Source organism: Bos mutus, chromosome 18 (genome assembly GCF_027580195.1).
Source record: "Bos mutus isolate GX-2022 chromosome 18, NWIPB_WYAK_1.1, whole genome shotgun sequence".
In the NCBI taxonomy this organism is placed as follows: Eukaryota; Metazoa; Chordata; class Mammalia; order Artiodactyla; family Bovidae; genus Bos; species Bos mutus.
The window spans coordinates 31,359,797-31,379,434 of NC_091634.1; positions in this window are offsets into that span (position 1 = coordinate 31,359,797).

Genomic DNA, 19,638 nt, shown 5'->3' on the forward strand with positions numbered 1-19,638 from the left:
CTAAAGAGCCTCTTGATGAAAGTGAAAGAGGAGAGTGAAAAAGTTGGCTTAAAGCTTAACATTCAGAAAACTAAGATCATGGCATCTGGTCCCATCACTTCATGGCAAAAAGATGGGGCAACAGTGGAAACAGTGGCAGACTTTATTTTGGGGGGACTCCAAAATCACTGCAGATGGTGACTGCAGCCATGAAATTAAAAGATGCTTACTCCTTGGAAGAAAAGTTATGACCAACCTAGACAGCATATTAAAAAGCAGAAACATTACTTTGCCAACAAAGATCCGTCTAGTCAAAGCTATGGTTTGTCCAGTAGTCATGTATGGATGTGAGTGTTGGGCTATAAAGAAAGCTGACCACCAAAGAATTGATGCTTTTGAACTGTGGTGTTGGACAAGACTCTTGCGAGTCTCTTGAACTGCAAGAAGATCCAACCAGCCCATTCTAAAGGAAATCAGTTCTGAATATTCTTTGGAAGGACTGATGCTGAAGTTGAAACTCCAATACTTTGGCCACCTGATGTGAAGAACTGACTCATTTGAAAAGACCCTGATGCTGGGAAAGATTGAAGGCAGGAGAAGAAGGGGATGACAGAGGATGAGATGGTTGGATAGCATCACTGACTCAGTGGATATGAGTTTGAGCAACGTGCGAGAGCTGGCAATGGACAGGGAGACCTGGCATGCTACAGTCTATAAGGTCGCAAAGAGTCGGACATGACTGAGCGACTGAACTGAACTGATCCACATGGAATTTCTAACCCTTTGTCTGGGATGGATCTAATATTTTTTCAGACTGAAATACCCTCCCCTTTCATCTTCACTGATAGAAATCCTATTCATCTTTCAAGAATCACTGTAAATTTTCTCTTAAGAGCTCTCATATAGTATCCTCCCCAAAAAAGTAATTGATCACTCAATTATATATTCCCAAATTAAACTTTGGATGTCTACAACATTGCCTCTTAATTTTGTTTTCTAATTCTCTGATGTCCTGGCTTTATCTCATAACCCTTAAATACCAGCTTATTCTTTATCTTTTAGTATTCATCATTGAACATGTCATAGTGTTTACACACGTAAATCCTTTGTATAATGGCATTTACGCAAACCCAGGCTGGTGAAAAAGGAGCATCTATACTATGTCTTTGCATGCCTTCTACTAGCCAAACACACTGAAGGATTTTACACACATTTTCATAGTACATCCTCACAATCGCCATATAAGTAGATAATGTTTATTGTCCAAAAATGAATGCATTTTAGAATAAAAGGTAGCACTGTTAATAATATCATCAGAAAAACAGAGATGAACTGTCTTTCCTGGGTAAACCAAGACATATAGGCATCCCACCTATAATCCTTGATATGCAGTTTTACTGTTATAGAGGCAAAAAGTCTTTCCTAAGATCTTGAATGTTAACCCAGGATAGTATGAGTCCAAGTGTGCGTGTATACATATATATGTACATGTAATGTACATACATGGGCCTCCCTGGTGGCTCAGCAGTAAAGAATCTGCCTACTAATGCAAGAGACACAGGTTCAGTTCCTGGGTCAGGAAGATCCCCTGGAGAAGGAAATGGCAACCTGCTTCAGTATTCTTGCCTGGAAAATCCTATGAGCAGAGGAGCCTGGCAGACTACAGTACATGCAATCACAAAAGAGTTGGACATGACTTAGCAACTAAACAACAACAATGATATGTGTGTGTGTACCTGTGTGTGTCTGTATATATATACTTTTTTCATTAACCAGGACTTGTTCAAATGACATTGGGAAAAGAGTTTATGTGATCAGTGATGAATAATAAAAGATAAATGAAAACCCAGTTCTTAAGACTCATGGCATACAGTTAGGACACCAGAAACTTAGAAGACAAAAATTGAGCCACAAGTTATAAGTAAGTATACATACATGGCCATTCTGCTTCCCAATGAAAGACTATTCTGAAATTTCTGTTACCTAAAGAATCTTTATTTGTATTTTTTAAGTTAGGTTTATTTCTAAGATGTCCCATAAAAGCCAGGCCTTTAGTGTAATCTTAATAATCTTGCTTATTGAAAAAAACACTAATCTAGGCACTGCTCTGAAGGAATTCTGGAGCTGTAACTAAAGTCTGAAGTCAGTTGATCCTATAATGAGACTATGCTGACCTAAGTAGGTGAACCCTTCAAAAGCAGAACATTTCCTCCAGCTGGTCCCAGAGGAAGGCCTTAGAAATAAACACTTCGCTGGCTTGAAAGAAAGCAAATGGTCTTATTGTGAACTTCTTTTAGAGACTATTTGGCAGGGAATTATGGGCAGCCTTGGGCTTCCCCAGTGGCTTAGTGGTAAAGAATCCACCTACGATGCAGAAGACACAGGAGACACAAGTTCAATTCCTGGGTCAGGAAGACCCCCTGGAGGAGGACATTGCAACCCACTCAGTATTCTTGCCTGGAGTATCCCATGGACGGAGGAGTCTGGAGGGCTACAGTCCACAGGGTCACAAAGAGTCGGACATGACTGAAGTGACTGAGCATGCAGACATGCTCAGGCAGTATTAGAAATTGGCCCCTGTTTAACACCTAGCAAGAGAAAAGCTACCTCAGTATCGCAACCACAAGGAACTCAATTCTGCCAGCAACTTGAATGAACTTCTTTTAGGACACTGGGCCTCTCAGATGAGCAGTGCTGTGGGCAACATTTAGACTGTAGTCTTCTGAAACTTTGAACAGAGAATTCAAGTACACCATGCCTGGACCTCTGATCTACAGAACACATGAGGTAATAAATATATAGTAGCTTAAGCTGCTAAACTGAAGTGATGTGTTCTATAGCAATAAACCAATACAGTGTTTAAATTATCTGAATAAATGAATGGCAGAATGCTTGAATATGGATGAAACCACATGTTTTATTTGAAAGTGAAAGAAAGTGAAGTCGCTCAGTCATGTTCAACTCTGCGTGTGACCTCATAGACTGTAGCCTACCAGGCTTCTCTGTCCATGGGATTCTCCAGGAAAGAATACTGGAGTGGGTTGCCATTTTCTTCTCCAGGGGATCTCCCCAACCCAGGGATTGAACCCAGGTCTCCCACATTGTAGGCAGATGCTTTACCGTCTGAGCCAAAAAGGTAGATGTTAATTTATTAATTAGCACATTATTCACTAAACTGACATCTAGAGCCTAGTCTTCAAAGTAGGGAATTCTGTTACCCAGACATTTAATATATGCCTACAAAAGTGTACAAAGTGGAAGACAGAGTGGAAAGCACTTATTGGCTAATTCAAAGGCAAAGCACTTTATTATAGATTGGTGAAGAGGTTAAAAGTGATTGTTTCTGAGGGGTTTTGGTCAAATGGCATGTCTGTAAAGTTGGCTTTATTCTGCAATTTCACTTGAACTGATAAGCAGTAAAATTAATGAAAGAAATCTCAGATAGTATCTATATATTGACCTTTCTTATTTTGAACAGCTTAATTCATGTTCCATCTAATTTCTTACACATCAAATGTCACTATGCCCAAAATAATAGGGTAAGAGTCACCTCATTCTACATGGAATATATAAGCCTCCATTATACTCATTAACGTTTCATTTCTAAAATCACTGTCAGCATATTATTTTCCAACTATTCTTTTCTTCTCTGACCCTATTTTATATACATTTTTCTGAACTCCAGGGCCTTCTTTTCTGTCATTTTAATTTTCAATTTCTATTCTAATTTTAATTGTAATCAGCACCATTATTTCAAGGGAGCAAATGTCAAAATTGCATTTGAATCTCTGGATAGCTCAAGAAAAAGTAGTTATTTTCTTGAAAATCACCTGAAGCAAGGAAAGGTATGACTCTTATAGATTTCCAAGTACTTTGAAACATGATCCTGAATAATAAATGGAAAACAGAGTCAAATTAAAGATGTGCCTATCTGAGTGTGAAAGATATACTCCACTGTACTCAGTTGGTGGATATTTATTTATTTTACAGATAAAGACTCTAATCCATGAGCATAACTAATATTTTAAATAACACATTCTGTTTTTAATATACATGCAGTACATAAGGAGAAAACATTTAAATTACTGCAACAGATGCTTGTTTATATGTATTTAGTACCATTATAAAAAAACATACAAACAAAAAAAACAGCCTAGAGAATACATGACTGAAGGTTCTCATCTATATACCCAGTGCTGAGGGAAATGGATTTTATTTCTGGTAATTTAAAGCATCTAATCACTGTCATTAAACAAATAAGGATTCATTACATGAACCAGGGGGAGATGCTGTAAACACAGTGCAACTTGGAAATAAATGTGATCTAGAACCTAAATTTCTATGCACATCTTATTTGAGCACAATTTATGTGGGAGGTTTATGATCTGTGACTATTTTCCAATTTGAGAAAACTGCTGCAAAGGTAAGTCTCAGCCACTTGCATAACTGGAATAGAGAGGGGTCAGCTGCAGAAAGGAAAGAGGCACTGCCTTTAAAACTCCACATGGACACACTTAAAGTTGGAGGTACCAACTGCTTTAAGAGGAGATCATTCACAGATAGAATGGCCCAGTAGCTTAAGAGAGAGAGAAGCCACCATGACAGCCATAACAATTATCAGTTGTTAAGTAGAAATGACTTTTCATTGGAAAAGACCTTGATGCTGGGAAAGATTGAAGGCAGGAGGAGAAGGGGATGGCAGAGGATGAGATGTTTGGATGGCATCACTGACTCGATGGACATGAGTTTGAGTAAGCTCCAGGAGTTGGTGATGGACAGGGAAGCTTGGTGTGCTGCAGTCCATGGGGTTGCAAAGAGTAAGACGACTGAGCGACTGAACTGAACTGAAGTAGAAACCAGCCAGATGACACCCAATGATTCCTCCAATTGTAAACAGCCCTCTCTTCTTTAGTCTGGTAGAAATAGTGAAGACTTTGTATTTGACAAGTCTGAGGTAACTCTCAGCTCCATCATGGGTGAATTTCCTAGCCATAGGCACAGGTTAAGTCTTGCAGCCTAGTTTTATCTTCCTTGAAAGTGATTTCATGATTCTTCCCTCCAGGTATTTCGTGAGGATTAACATCTATGAAAGTTGAGGTTAAGTTATCGACAGTTTGTCTTTTTTATCCATAATTTTAATAATTAATGAATAACCCATTTTAATTAGTAAAGATACCCTCAGAGGATATATCTAATAAGAATGTGTAGCTTACCTTATAACAGGTATATGGCAAACCTAAGATTATTCAGACCTAAGATTCTGGACAGAAGGTGTCATCAGAGAATGGACTCAAGTGACTCTGTATCTTCTGTGGACACTGCTTAGTTCAGTCTGTTAAATCCAACCCAAATTGTCTGACATATTCAAAACGGTGTCATCTCTGGTGAAAAGTGAGGCTGGGAATTCCATCCTTTCAGAGGAATAATGAATGACTCCCCAAGTCAGAGAAAAGAAAGGGGGAAGGGAGCCCTCTTTTAAGCCTAAACCTTCTCATATGTAAAACAAGATTTGCCACCTTTTGCTGTGCTTATTAGACAATATATGAAGAAAAAATACAAAAATAAATTCACTGAATAATATTTTACGAGCAACTATGTCATGACTATTAGTGTCAAATATTGCAGTCATGGTTGCTTAATAATAAACATGAAATTTAGAGACAGTAAGTATAGCGTCTATAGACAAGATCCCCGAATTTTGAACTAGACATATCTGTGTTCAAGCTGTGTCACCTTAGACAGCTTACTTTACCTTTCTCAACCTTTATGTCCTCATTGGGTTATGACAGCCTAATATTTTAAAGGTTTTAAAAACTAAGTTTGACAATACAGGTAAAACACTTAGCAAAACCTCACTATACGGCAGTTCTCTTCCTTCTCTGTTTTTCCAGTTTATTACCCTCTGATTTTAGCGTTGTCTCTAAGTTCATTCTTCTTTGTGGTGATATTTTGAAACAATCCTATTTGTCTTGGGTGGCCAGAGTTGTCTTCACTAAAAGCCTAGTATTTCCTGTTCCACTGGATGGCTCTCATGTTCCATATTCATCACTTGGAATATATGAATATTCTTATATGATAACTTGGATTGTGCTTCTTATTCCAAATGGAAGTCAGAAATCTGAACACATCGAGTATGATACTACCCTAGGAGGACTGAATAAATATTCCTCTTCAGATGATAAATGAGTTCCAAACATCCCTTCATTCGTTAGTGTATCCATGACTATATCATACAACTAGAGCTTGTGCACTGGGCAGTGTGGAGGACTCTGCAGTACATTACTGAGATCCACCTCTAGGACTAGGGCACCCATTCTCCTAGTATTGATTCTTGATTGCTCCTAGAATTCTTGATCTCTGAGTGCTAGAGTTTGGGTGGAGAAGGCAATGGCACCCTACTCCAGTACTCTTGCCTGGAAAATCCCATGGACGGAGGAGCCTTGTGGGCTGCAGTCCATGGGGTCGCTAAGAGTTGGACACGACTGAGCAACTTCACCTTCACTTTTCACCTTCACACATTGGAGAAGGAAATGGCAACCCATTCCAGTGTTCTTGCCTGGAGAATCCCAGGGACCGGGGAGCCTGGTGGGCTGTTGTCTATGGGATCACACAGAGTTGGACACGACTGAAGCGACTTAGCAGCAGCAGCAGAGGTTGAGTAGTGTTGTTCACTCAGTCATGTCTGACTCTTGCAACGCCATGGACTGTAGCCCACCAGGCTCCTCTGTCCATGGAATTCTCCAGACAAGAATACTGGAGTGGGTTGCCATTCTCTTTGCCAGGGGATCTTTCCAGCCCAGGGATCAAACCTGGGTCTCCTGCATTGCATACAGATTCTTTACCATTTGAGCCACTGGGAATGCCCAAGTGGTTGAGTACTTCCCCTCTGTCTTGAACAGAAATAAATGCTGTTCACTTTCACTGGGGGCAGCTCATTTTTACTAACTGTAAGGATATCAGAGCCTATTTTCTTTCCTCAACCTGCAGCATTTCTGAAAGACCATCCAAACAGTGAAAGTGAGTTGCTTCCCCGTAGAATTTTCTGTGCCTTATTTTTGTTTTCTATTTAAGGTAATATTGGTGTCCACCTCTTGTAATTATTAGGCAAATTATACAAGCTGCTACTTCTAAAATGTTTACCATAGTTCCTAGAACATAAAAATTACTCACAAAATGTTAGCTAAATATCAGTTAATTTGTATTATTGATAAACAGCTGAAGGGGTACTTTATAAAGCTAATCATGTTTATGACTCCTTCAACTGCCGTTAAAGTGGTATGGGTTATGGTTATTTCCCATGTTATTTAGTAAGAAAATACAAGGCAGAGTTGGAGGAGGGTGTTACTCATCAGAAAGTGTAACACCCTCTCTTCTTCATTGACAAAAAATACTTTGTAACCATTGGTTCTGGGTTCATTTTTTCAATCAGTTTATGATTCCGTGTGTAGTCTGCTGTTCGAGGCTTCAGAATTACCTTGAAAGTGTTCTCAGTAAGGAAGATGGCATTCTTAGATGTAATGATAACAGTGTCTGTGGTACCATCCCTGAGAAATGCCCCAGCACAGTGACTTAGGGTGGTAGATGGGGAAGTGCAGTGGGTTGTCCTTGCTACAATCAAGACAAACTCAGATTGGACTCTGGCCTCTTGAACCTCAGTGAGTGAGATGAGATGTCCTTAAGGACTGTCTCTGAGTCTCTCCAAGTTTCCACTGTTGTATCCCTATACCTTCCCTCCACTTTTTTTTTTAAAGAAATAAAGCCAAAACTTATTTTCTTGCTCTGCTGTGCTGGGGTTTTCAAATGTTGGACTAAGTCTGTGTAGTTTCTGTGGGACTCCCACGGGTTATATCCATTTCTCTGTGTCTGGTCCTATAGGATAGATACAAAATCTCAGACGTGAGAAACAAAATGTTTTCCAAGAAATTGAAAGCGATACTCAATTTGATGTTTGGCTTTATAAAAGACAAGTTATAGCCACTGTCAATATCAGGCTTTGGGCACTGTAAGAATGTAAATAAAATGAGAAATGCCTGGGAATATGTATCCTGCATATCAGAACAGCTAGCCTTAAGTGTATACAGTTTTCTCCATTTAGAAAACACAACTACTCGTCCCTGTTAGTATTCACAGGTAATTATTGATCAATCAGTTCCATTTAACATTAACTGAAATCATTGCCTTTAAAAACAATAATTTTAAAACATCACATAGATGTCCTATTAATGAAAAATAGAGAATAGAAATAGAAAAAAAATCTTTTTTTCCCAGCTTTACTGAAATATAATTGACATAAAACATTGTGTAAATTTAAGGTGTACAATGTGTTGATTTGATACATTTATTTATTGCAAAATGTTTACCACCATAGAAATAGGCCCATTTTCTATATAATTTTTGAAACTGGATAGAACACATGCATAGAAGCGATTAGGTATCTAAGGCCCTTTATTATTGAAAGACCCAAAATGTGTTTCAATATTTAACTGATGAATAAATGAATTGTTCCTTAAACATAGGAGGTATCTTAATGAATATGTCTATTCTGTTATTGTTTAGTTTTTTATGATTATCATCATCTCTGGTCCACATTAACAGAATAACCAATGTTTTTAGTATTACATTACGTAAACTTGGAGGAAAAACAATATAGAACTCGGAGGTTCTGAAATCATGATACTTAAGTGCAGCAAGTTTCTATAGACTGTGATCTATTTGAAAAATTGTGTAGTAGTACAGTAGAAAGACGGACACCATTGGCTGTTGAACAAGTAGGAGAATACATCTTAACCCAGAGATTGTTAGGGAAAAGAAAGTATAAATTACATAATCTAACCTGTCTAATCAGAATCTGGAATGCACTTCCAGGAATAGGAATCTGCTATGCACTTCCTAATGTGCATAGCACTACCAACTTCCGCCCAAATGATGTGGACTAGAGTGAGAGAAGAGGTTGAAATAAACAATGTAGTTACATAGCATTTAGATTTATATTTAGAAATCAGTGATTTCTGTACCCATCACCTTTCTTCTTCCAATATTCTCCTGTGAAGGAAGGATCATGTGACCTCTTGGCAGAGGGTGTATTTAAGTGGTATGCTCTGGATCCCAGCTAGTCTGCAGAGCAATGTCCCTCGTGTGCTTCGTCTTTCCTGTTATGACTGGCTGGTTTTTAGTTGGTAGCTGATTTAATTCATACTTTGATCTGGATATGGTCATCCTCCATTTGTCTCTTGCTAAGTTATAGAAATGCTCTGATTTCTGTTACACTTGTTCCTGAAGTTTTCCTCTGGGCTTTGCTGGCTCCAAATGCAACATCCATACCAAAGGACACTCCAGAGAGATTGCAGATTTTGCAAACTTAACTTCTCTGAATTTCAGCTAAATCATGTACAAAATGATTTTTTTTCCTTCCAGGGTAGAAGTGAATATTAAATAATAATAAATAGCATTTAAAATCACTTAAAACTATACTGTTATAAAGTTAAAATATATTAAACATGTTTATAATAAAATAATAAAATTACAAGGAAGATGAAGAGGAGTCACTATTATTTATACCTTAATACTTTAAAAAGAAACAAAAGCAGATGAAAATGGGCATTGGAAGACTGAGTTCAGCTTATCTCATTCACACTGTATGCCCTTCATCCAATTTTTCCCTCCTCTGGTGTCAACTTCCTTTAATACAGTCTCCAGTAAATTCTCCCTAAAGTCTTGATATCTATTTTGGCTAAAGAAGATCAAAATAGTGATTTTCTGCCATGCAAACTTTCAATGTCTCCTTGAGTGCTCAACAATACAACAATAGAATAACAAAAATTCCCTCATCAAGAACTTGTATAGAATATAGTTCACAATATTAGACTCATTATCTTAATTAAGTCTTAATGATCTTCCAATTCATTTTCATGGTTACATGTGACCTAGAAGTTCTGCCAATCATGGTGTACTTGATATTTTATTCAGACTTCTAGTTCCTCACAAAGTATGGCATTCTAAAGACTAGAGGCTAAAATTATCCCCATGAATATTACTGAGAGAAACTAATGTCACAGCCCTGCCATGGACATGTTGGTAAGATTTAGGTTACTCATTTCTTCCTTGTGCCCTGTTCTTTGTATCAGTTTGGACTAGAACCAAGTAATTAAGAAGGTTACATGAGCTTTCAAAAATAGTAATTTTTAATAGCCCCTATTACTGCATTAAGAAAAGAAAACTCAGCTAAATGAATTTTGGCACCCAACATATCCTAATAAACATGTTTGATATACTGTGGACTCCAAATACACTATGGAGGCATATTTTTCTGCTCTGGGAACGAATAGGCTGTGATGTGAAACGATGGATTTAGTATATAATTCTGGTTAATTAGAACTAACAGGTGACTAAATAGGTATCAATTGTTGTATCTCTCATTGACTAGCATTTCCACTAAGACATTATATCTCTGTGCATGAATAAATCTGTTAGTTCCTTGATAACTGGGCCATGGTAAATGCTGTGCTAGGCTTGGTGAGGATAAACAGGTTTATACAATAGATTGGATACCGCTAGGAGCATTCAATAAAGCTTACCGGTTAAGACTATGATCTCTGAATCTTAGCTCTGCTCTTGTTCTGTGACCTCGTGCCAAGTATTTAACTTTGGAAACCTAGTTTTTTCTGTTTTGGAAATAGAGACAAACATTAATAGAATTAAGTGAAGTATTGTATGAATCATACTGAATCAAACATTTGTTGTTCAGTCACTCAGTTGTGTACCACTCTGTGTGATCCCATGGACTGCAACACGCCAGGCTTCCCTGTTCTTCACCATCTCCTGGAGCTTGCTCAAATTCATGTCCATCGAGTCAGTGATTCCATCCAACTATCTCATCCTCTGTTATCCCCTTCTTCTCCTGGAGAAAGACCCTTCAATCTTTCCCAACACAAGGTCTCTTCTAATGAGTCAGCACTTTGCATCAGGTGGCCAAAGTATGGGAGCTTCAGCATCAGTCCTTCCAATGAATATTCAGGATTGATTTATTTTAGGATTGACTGGTTTGATCTCCTTGCAGTCATGCATGAAGTGGCTCAGTTGTATCTGACTCTTAGCAACCCCATGAACTGTAGCCTACCACACTCCTCTGTCCATGGGATTTTCCAGGCAAGAGTACTGGAGTGGGTTGCCATTTTCTTCTCCAGAAGATCGTCCCTACCCAAGGATTGAGCCCGGGTCTCCCACATTGTAGGCAGTCGCTTTACCGTCTGAGCCACCAGGAAAGTCATGCATAGTCCATAACAATAAATGCTAGTTATTATTATTATAATTATGAAATTTCTGGGTTGAAATAATATATTTATTTAAAAGTTGAGATGTTCCCACTCACACCATTGATTTTACTTGATTTTCAGAGCAGTTCTCTGAGTGAGACTTTACTATTTCAACGTACACATGACGAATTCACAAAAAATCAAGACCACTATGATCATTTACAGCCTTATGAATTATTAGTGGCAGGTATCATTTCTTTTCTGTTATACAAACCATGTATTTCTCAGCCATAATTGAGAGCATAAGCTTTTTCACCACATGTGTTTTTTGAGATCATCAAAATTAGTCATAATTTTGTCTATCACTATGCTACAGAAGCCTCCTGTGGCCTTACTGCCCAACACCTGTTCTACTCACTCTTTTTCTTAAGCACTTAGCAAAGAGACAGAAAGATATTTATGAAGCATCAGATGAGGGATAGAACAATGAGGTTCTAGAGACTGCATCGGTCACTGTGCACTGAGACACTATGGGGTCGCCCCAGGGTGGCTGAAGCCTGAGCTGATATAAATGATAGACGGAAGTTGTAACAGTGAAATCTGGTCTCCCAGGTTTTAAAATCTCAGGGGAAATGAAGTTATGAAAGAAGGATTAAAAAAGACTATGCAAGTCCTTGAATGCCACTGTAAACAAACTAATAGACTATTTTACTTTCTAGGTCAGTGTTTCTAAAAATGGATTTTCATGCTATCACTTGGAGTTATATATGTAAATACAGTGAAGAAAGTTTCTGTAGTCAAGTATGACTGGAAAACTCTGGGTAAAATAAAATGTCATTATTGAGGATTTATTTCTCTGAATTGTGAATGCTTAAAAAGAGTATATTTTGTTGCATGGAGCATTTCCAAAATATAAGATGCGGGATGATGAATTATGGGGTGGGGCTATTACTGCTCAGAATATAATTGGGGATCTATGTTCTGGTGAACAGGGCATGATTACAGGATTTTGTATGAAATTCTTACATGTTAGTTAAGTGAAGAGATAGTGGACAGAAATAGAGGATAACATAAGCCACCTTTCAAGTTCTTCTTTGCTTATGCTTTGATTGGGATGCAGATTCCTATTAGACCTCTGGCAAACTCAAAGATTTCAGAGTCAAAACAAAAAGTAAACATATGTGAAGGCATCACTGATAAGGTTCTGCAAAGGCTTGATATGCTCTTCTTTGTTGTTCAGTCACTAAGTTGTATCCAACTCTTTGCAACCCCATTGACTGCAGCACACCAGGCTTCCCTGTCATTCACTATCTCCTGAAGTTAGCACAAATTCATGTCCATTGAGTTGGTGGTGCTATCTAACCATCTCATCCTATGGTGCCTTCTTCTCCATTTGCCTTCAATCCTTCCCAGCGTCAGGGTCTTTTCCAATGAGTTGGTTCTTCTCATCAGGTGGCCAAAGAATTGGAGCTTCAGCATCAGTTCTTCCAATGAATATTCAGGGTTGATTTACTTTAGGATGGACTGGTTATATCTCCTTGCTGTCCAAAGGACTCTCAAGTCTTCTCCAGCACCACAGTTTGAAAGCATGAATTTTTCACCACTCTGCCCTGTTTATGGTCCACTTCTCACACCTGTATATGACTACTGGAAAAACCATAGCTCTGACTATATGGACCTTTGTTGGAAAAGTGACTCTGACAAAACTGTCTAGGTTTGTCATAGCTTTCCTTCCAAGGAGCAAGTGTCTTTTAATTGCCTGGCTGCAGTCACACTATCCAGAGTGATCTTCAGATCAGATCAGATCAGTAGCTCAGTCGTGTCTGAATCTTTGCGACCCCATGAATCGCAGCATGCCAGGCCTCCCTATCCATCACCAACTCCCGGAGTTCACTCAGACTCACGTCCATCGAGTCAGTGATGCCATCCAGCCATCTCATCCTCTCTCTTCCCCTTCTCCTCCTGCCCCCAATCCCTCCCAGCATCAGAGTCTTTTCCAGTGAGTCAACTCTTCGCATTAGGTGGCCAAAGTACTGGAGTTTCAGCTTTACCATCATTCCTTCCAAAGAAATCCCAGGGCTGATCTCCTTCAGATTGGTTGGATCTCCTTGCAGTCCAAGGGGCTCTCAAGAGTCTTTTCCAACACCACAGTTCAAAAGCATCAGTTCTTCGGTGCTCAGCCTTCTTCACAGTCCAAATCTCACATCCATACATGACCACAGGAAAAACCATAGCCTTGACTAGACAAACCTTTGTTGGCAAAGTAATGTCTCTGCTTTTGAATATGCTATCTAGGTTGGTCATAACTTTCCTTCCAAGGAGTAAGCGTCTTTTAATTTCATGGCTGCAATCACCATCTGCAGTGATTTTGGAGCCCAAAAACATAAAGTCTGACACTGTTTCCACTGTTTCCCCATCTATTTCCCATGAAGTGGTGGGACCAGATGCCATGATCTTCATTTTCTGAATGTTGAGCTTTAAGCCACTTTTTCACTCTCCTCTTTCACTTTCATCAAGAGGCTTTTGAGTTCCTCTTCACTTTCTGCCATAAGGGTGGTGTCATCTGCATATCTGAGGTTATTAATATTTCTCCTGGCAATCTTAATTCCAGTTTGTGTTTCTTCCAGTCCAGAGTTTCTCATAATGTACTCTGCATATAAGTTAAATAAACAGGGTGACAATATATAGCCTTGACAAACTCCTTTTCCTATTTGGAACCAGTCTGTTGTTCCATGTCCAGTTCTAACTGTTGCTTCCTGACCTGCATACAGATTTCTCAAGAGGCAGATCAGGTGGTCTGGTATTCCCATCTCTTTCAGAATTTTCCAGTTTATTGTGATCCACACAGTCAAAGGCTTTGGCACAGTCAATCAAGCAGAAATAGATGTTTTTCTGGAACTCTCTTGCTTTTTCCATGATCCAGTGGATGTTGGCAATTTGATCTCTGGTTCCTCTGCCTTTTCTAAAACCAGCTTGAACATTAGGAAGTTCACAGTTCACATATTGCTGAAGCCTGGCTTGGAGAATTTGAGCATTACTTTACTAGCGTGTGAGATGAGTGCAATTGTGTGGTAGTTTGAGCATTCTTTGGCATTGCCTTTCTTTGGGATTGGAATGAAAACTGACCTTTTCCAGTCCTGTGGCCACTGCTGAGTTTTCCAAATTTGCTGGCATATTGAGTGCAACACTTTCACAGCATCATCTTTCAGGATTTGGAATAGCTCAACTGGAATTCCATCACCTCCACTAGCTTTGTTCATAGTGATGCTTTCTAAGGCCCACTTGACTTCACATTCCAGGATATCTAGCTCTAGGTCAGTGATCACACCATCGTGATTATCTGGGTCATGAAGATCTTTTTTGTACAGTTCTTCTGTGTATTCTTGCCATCTCTTCTTAATATCTTCTGCTTCTGTTAGGTCCATACCATTTCTGTCCTTTATCGAGCTCATCTTTGCATGAAATGTTCCTTTGGTATCTCTGATTTTCTTGAAGAGATCCCTAGTCCTTCCCATTCTGTTGTTTTCCTCTATTTCTTTGCATAGATCACTGAAGAAGGCTTTCTTATCTCTTCTTGCTATTCTTTGGAACTCTGCATTCAGATGCTTATATCTTTCCTTTTCTCCTTTGCTTTTCACTTCTCTTCTTTTCACAGCTATTTGTAAGGCCTCCCCAGACAGCCATTTTGCTTTTTTGCATTTCTTTTCTATGGGAACGGTCTTGATCCCTGTCTCCTGTACAATGTCATGAACCTCATTCCATAGTTCATCAGGCTCTCTATCTATCAGACCTAGTCCCTTAAATCTATTTCTCACTTCCACTGTATAATCATAAGGGATTTGATTTAGGTCATACCTGAATGGTCTAGTGGTTTTCCCTACTTTCTTCAATTTAAGTCTGAATTTGGCAACAAGGAGTTCATGGTCTGAGCCACAGTCAGCTCCTGGTCTTGATTTTGTTGGTTGTATACAGCTTCTCCATCTTTTGCTGCAGAGAATATAATCAATCTGATTTTGGTGTTGACCATCTGGTGATATCCATGTATAGAGTCTTCTCTTGTGTTGTTGGAAGAGGGTGTTTGCTATGACCAGTGCATTTTCTTGGCACAACTCTATTAGTCTTTGCCCTGCTTCATTCCGTATTCCAAGGCCAAATTTGCCTGTGACTCCAGGTGTTTCTTGACTTCCTACTTTTGCATTCCAGTCCCCTATAATGAAAAGGACATCTTTTTTGGGTGTTAGTTCTAAAAGGTCTTGTAGGTCTTCATAGAACCGTTCAACTTCAGCTTCTTCAGCGTTACTGATTGGGACATAGACCTGGATTACTGTGATATTGAATGGTTTGCCTTGGAAACAAACAGATAATTCTGTCATTTTTGAGATTGCATCCAAGTACTGCATTTTGGACTCTTTGGTGACCATGATGGCTACTCCATTTCTTCTGAGGGATTCCTGCCCGCAGTAGGAGATATAATGGTCATTTGAGTTAAATTCACCCATTCCAGTCCATTTCAGTTTGCTGATTCCTAGAATGTTGACATTCACTCTTGCCATGTCCTGTTTGACCACTTCCATTTTGCCTTGACTCATGGACCTGACATTCCAGGTTCCTATGCAATATTGCTCTTTACAGCATCAGACCTTGCTTCTATCACCAGTCACATCCACAGCTGGGTATTCTTTTGCTTTGGCTCCATCCCTTCATTCTTTCTGGAGTTATTTCTCCACTGATCTCCAGTAGCATATTGGGCACCCACCGACCTGGGGAATTTCTCTTTCAGTATCCTATCATTTTGCCTTTTCATACTGTTCATGGGGTTCTCAAGGCAAGAATACTGAAGTGGTTTGCCATCCCTTCTCCAGTGGACCACATTCTGTTAAATCTCTCCACCATGACCCGTCCGTCTTGGGTTGCCCAAGAAAATAAAATTTTTTATTTTCTTGGAGTCCAAGAAAATAAAATCTGTAATTGCTTACACTTTGTCCCATTCATTTGCCATGAAGTGATGGTATTGGATACCATGATCTTAGGTTTTTGAATGATGAATTTTAAGTCAGCTTTTTCATCTCTCCTTTCACTTCATCCAAAGGTGCTTTTGTTCCTCTTCACTTTCTGTCATTAGAGTGGTATCATCTGCTTGATATTTCTGTTGATATTTCTGTTGATCTGTTGATATTTCTCCTGGTAATCTTGATTCCAGTTTGTGATTCATCTAGCCTGGCATTTTGTATGATGTACTCTACATAGAAGTTAGATAAACAGGGTGACAGTATACAGCCTTGTTGTACTCCTTTCCCAATTTGGAACCAGTCAGTTGTTCCATGTAAGATTCTAAACTGTTGCTTCTTGACCCACCCACATACAGGTTTCTCAGGAGACAGGTAAGATGGCCTGGTATTCCCATCTCTTTAGGAATTTTCCACAGTTGGTTGTTATCCACACAGTCAAAGGCTTTTGCATGTCAATGAAGCAGAAATAGATGCTTTTTCATAGAATTTCCTTGCTTTCTCCATGATCCAACAGATGTTGGCAATTTGATCTCTGATTCCTGTGCCTTTTCTAAACCCAGCTTATACATCTGGAAGGACAAGTGGCTTCTTGCCTTCTTGTTGAAAAAAAAAAAAAAAAAAATTGATTTCAGCCATTGAAATGCTTGTTCAGCAACAAAGGTACTACTACTGTGTGTGTATATATTTCTGCTAGTCTGCATTTCACAGAAATTTGTACACATGTGATTGTATATGTATGTGTATATACATGCAAGAGAAAGAATGAACTATCATTTTGGAGTATTTAGAAATCTTATAATTCTTATATATTTTAAAATTATTTAATTATTATTATTTATATATGTATGACAATATGTGTCCTGCACTTTCAGGATTACTTAAGGATATTATACACACACATACAGACACGTGCATAACACAAGAGGTTTCTACTATTCCTTGAAAAAATAAATATACTCCCCAGGAATGAAAATGTTCAGGGCAACATCACAATATATTAGAGGCAGTACATTCTTTTCACTCTATCCTTCTACCTATTGTACATCATCTCAAGGAGACACTTTCTGTTATACATCAAGGGCAGATGTCACAATGGAGCCACTTTTGGAAACCTCCTCCCCCTTCCTTCGTACACTTGTGTAATTTTTGATGGGATAAAAGTAGAGGGGCAAAATTTGTTTCTTTCTCAAATGTAATCTCTTTTCTGTTCTTAAAAAAATTCATGGTGAATTTGAAAATAGTATTAGGGAAGATCATGTGAGAATATCTGTGTTCATATGACTCCAAACAAAAAGAACAAATATAAGAGGACAGGAGAAAGCAAAGAACTGTGAGACCTCAGGTTCACAGGAAAGAAAAGGCAAAAGCACATCTGGATTTCAAATCTGCTACAATGAGTGCTCAAACATGCAAAATTAGTCTTGCCAGCTTCCTGCTTCAATTCTTGAGGATAAAAGTCCAAACTCCTAATCATAGCACATGAGACCTTTCCTGGACCTTCCATCATTTCCGTGGACAGGCTTATTTTACCATCTTAAACTGTTCTCATGGGAGAGTTGAAAACAAATTCCCAGTACACTCCACTTTTGTCCACTTCCCTCTCAATCTGACCAGTTGTATCTGTCTATATTTTTTTTAGTCAGCATCAATTGTTTGGAATTGCACTTCCTGTTATGCTGTCTAATGCCCTCCTGTTACTCTGCTTGGCAAATGCCTACTTATGTGCCAAGAGCCAACATCACAGAATGGAGATAATTTCTATGACCAGATCAAGTATCCTTCTATGCACTTCAGTGATTTACTCCACTGTAATGCACTTGAGTCTTATTGTAACCAGAAGTAGGTTGTGAGCACATTTACAGAGTAGACTGATTTATTTTAGAATCTCTTGTTCATTTGTGTCCACAATATAGGCCCTTAGGAAATATTTACAGAACTAATAAATCATTATCTGTTTATAAGGCAGAGAGATTTTGCCAAAGACTATTCCTATAATGTATCCAAAATGTTTTATATTTTCCCATGTATAAATATATTATTTTCCTGAGAAAATTAGGATATCTGATTGAGTTAGAAGAAGCAATTCTGTAGACTTTTATTTAGCCCAGTCATTTAAAATACTCACCAGGGAGACATTTCTGAAGTCTAACTAATACATGAATAGCTTTTACTATAGGCCAGTTCATTTCTTCGTTTCTATGTTCTCAAATTTAACTCAAGTAGATTTTGATAATGCCACTGTTAAATCAGTTTTAAGGCAGGGTATGGACTAAACTAATAAAGACATGAATCAGGAAAGCCATAAAGTTTTGGATGTGAAACAGGAAGCAGGGTGGATAAGCCGAAATTCCATATAGATTGCATTCTGTCTTTGTATCATATTTAATAAGTCCATAAATCTTTCTAAATGCTGACAATAATGCTATTTCAGGCTGCTGGAAATGGCAGTCATTAAATAACTGTGTCATTCAAAAATGTGTTCTAACATGTATTTTTTACTATAATTATGAATAGGTCCCAAATCATCAAATTAAGCAGTCTGCAAATCCCTAAGAATTCTAGATGGGATATTAGGTTTACAATTATGGCCCCAACAGTGAACAATATTTTTCAAAGTAAAAACTGCTTGAGGTTGAGAAATGCTTTCTCAGCAGGTAAAAATAGAGTTGGTGATAAAAATAAAATCTGTTTTAAGTGTGTGTGTGTATATATGTATATATATTATGATTAGCATTTCTATATAATTTTATAATTGCTAAAAGGGAGACAGTTTTCCTTTGTAAAGAAATAGCATGTATAAAATTTAAAAATTTTAACAGGTACAGTATTAATTATTTATTAATAACAAAGTTTATACTCTCTGATTAAAGGGATAATTGAGAAAGCATATCACATACCAAAATGTATGTTTGATAAACTTAGATATGTGATCTCTTTGAATACTTTTGAAAACCTAAAAATGTGGACCTAATGTTAATTTTTGAGGGATTTGGAATTAACATGGACCTTTGGGAGAATTAGTAGAAATCCTAAACAGTAGAAATCCAGTTGTCCTGGATTGGTTGTCTTGTCTATGTTATCAGCCTCAACATTGTTTTTATGTATCATGATTTATGTTTCATCTTATAGTCAATCAAATGAATTATAATGAAGGTAAAACTAAATGTTTTTAAGAACATTAATGAAGAGATATTATTCGATTATTTCAAGTTGTAATAGCATTTCTATGGTTTATGAGATTAGACTGGATAATATAAAAGAAATTACTTTTTGAAGTGTAAAGTGCTGTATAAACACTCAATACTTAACACACAGCCAGTACTTGCTGAGTACCTATTATCTTCCAGACACTATCCTACGCTCGGAGGTTAGAGTAACAAAGTATACCTTGTTATGAA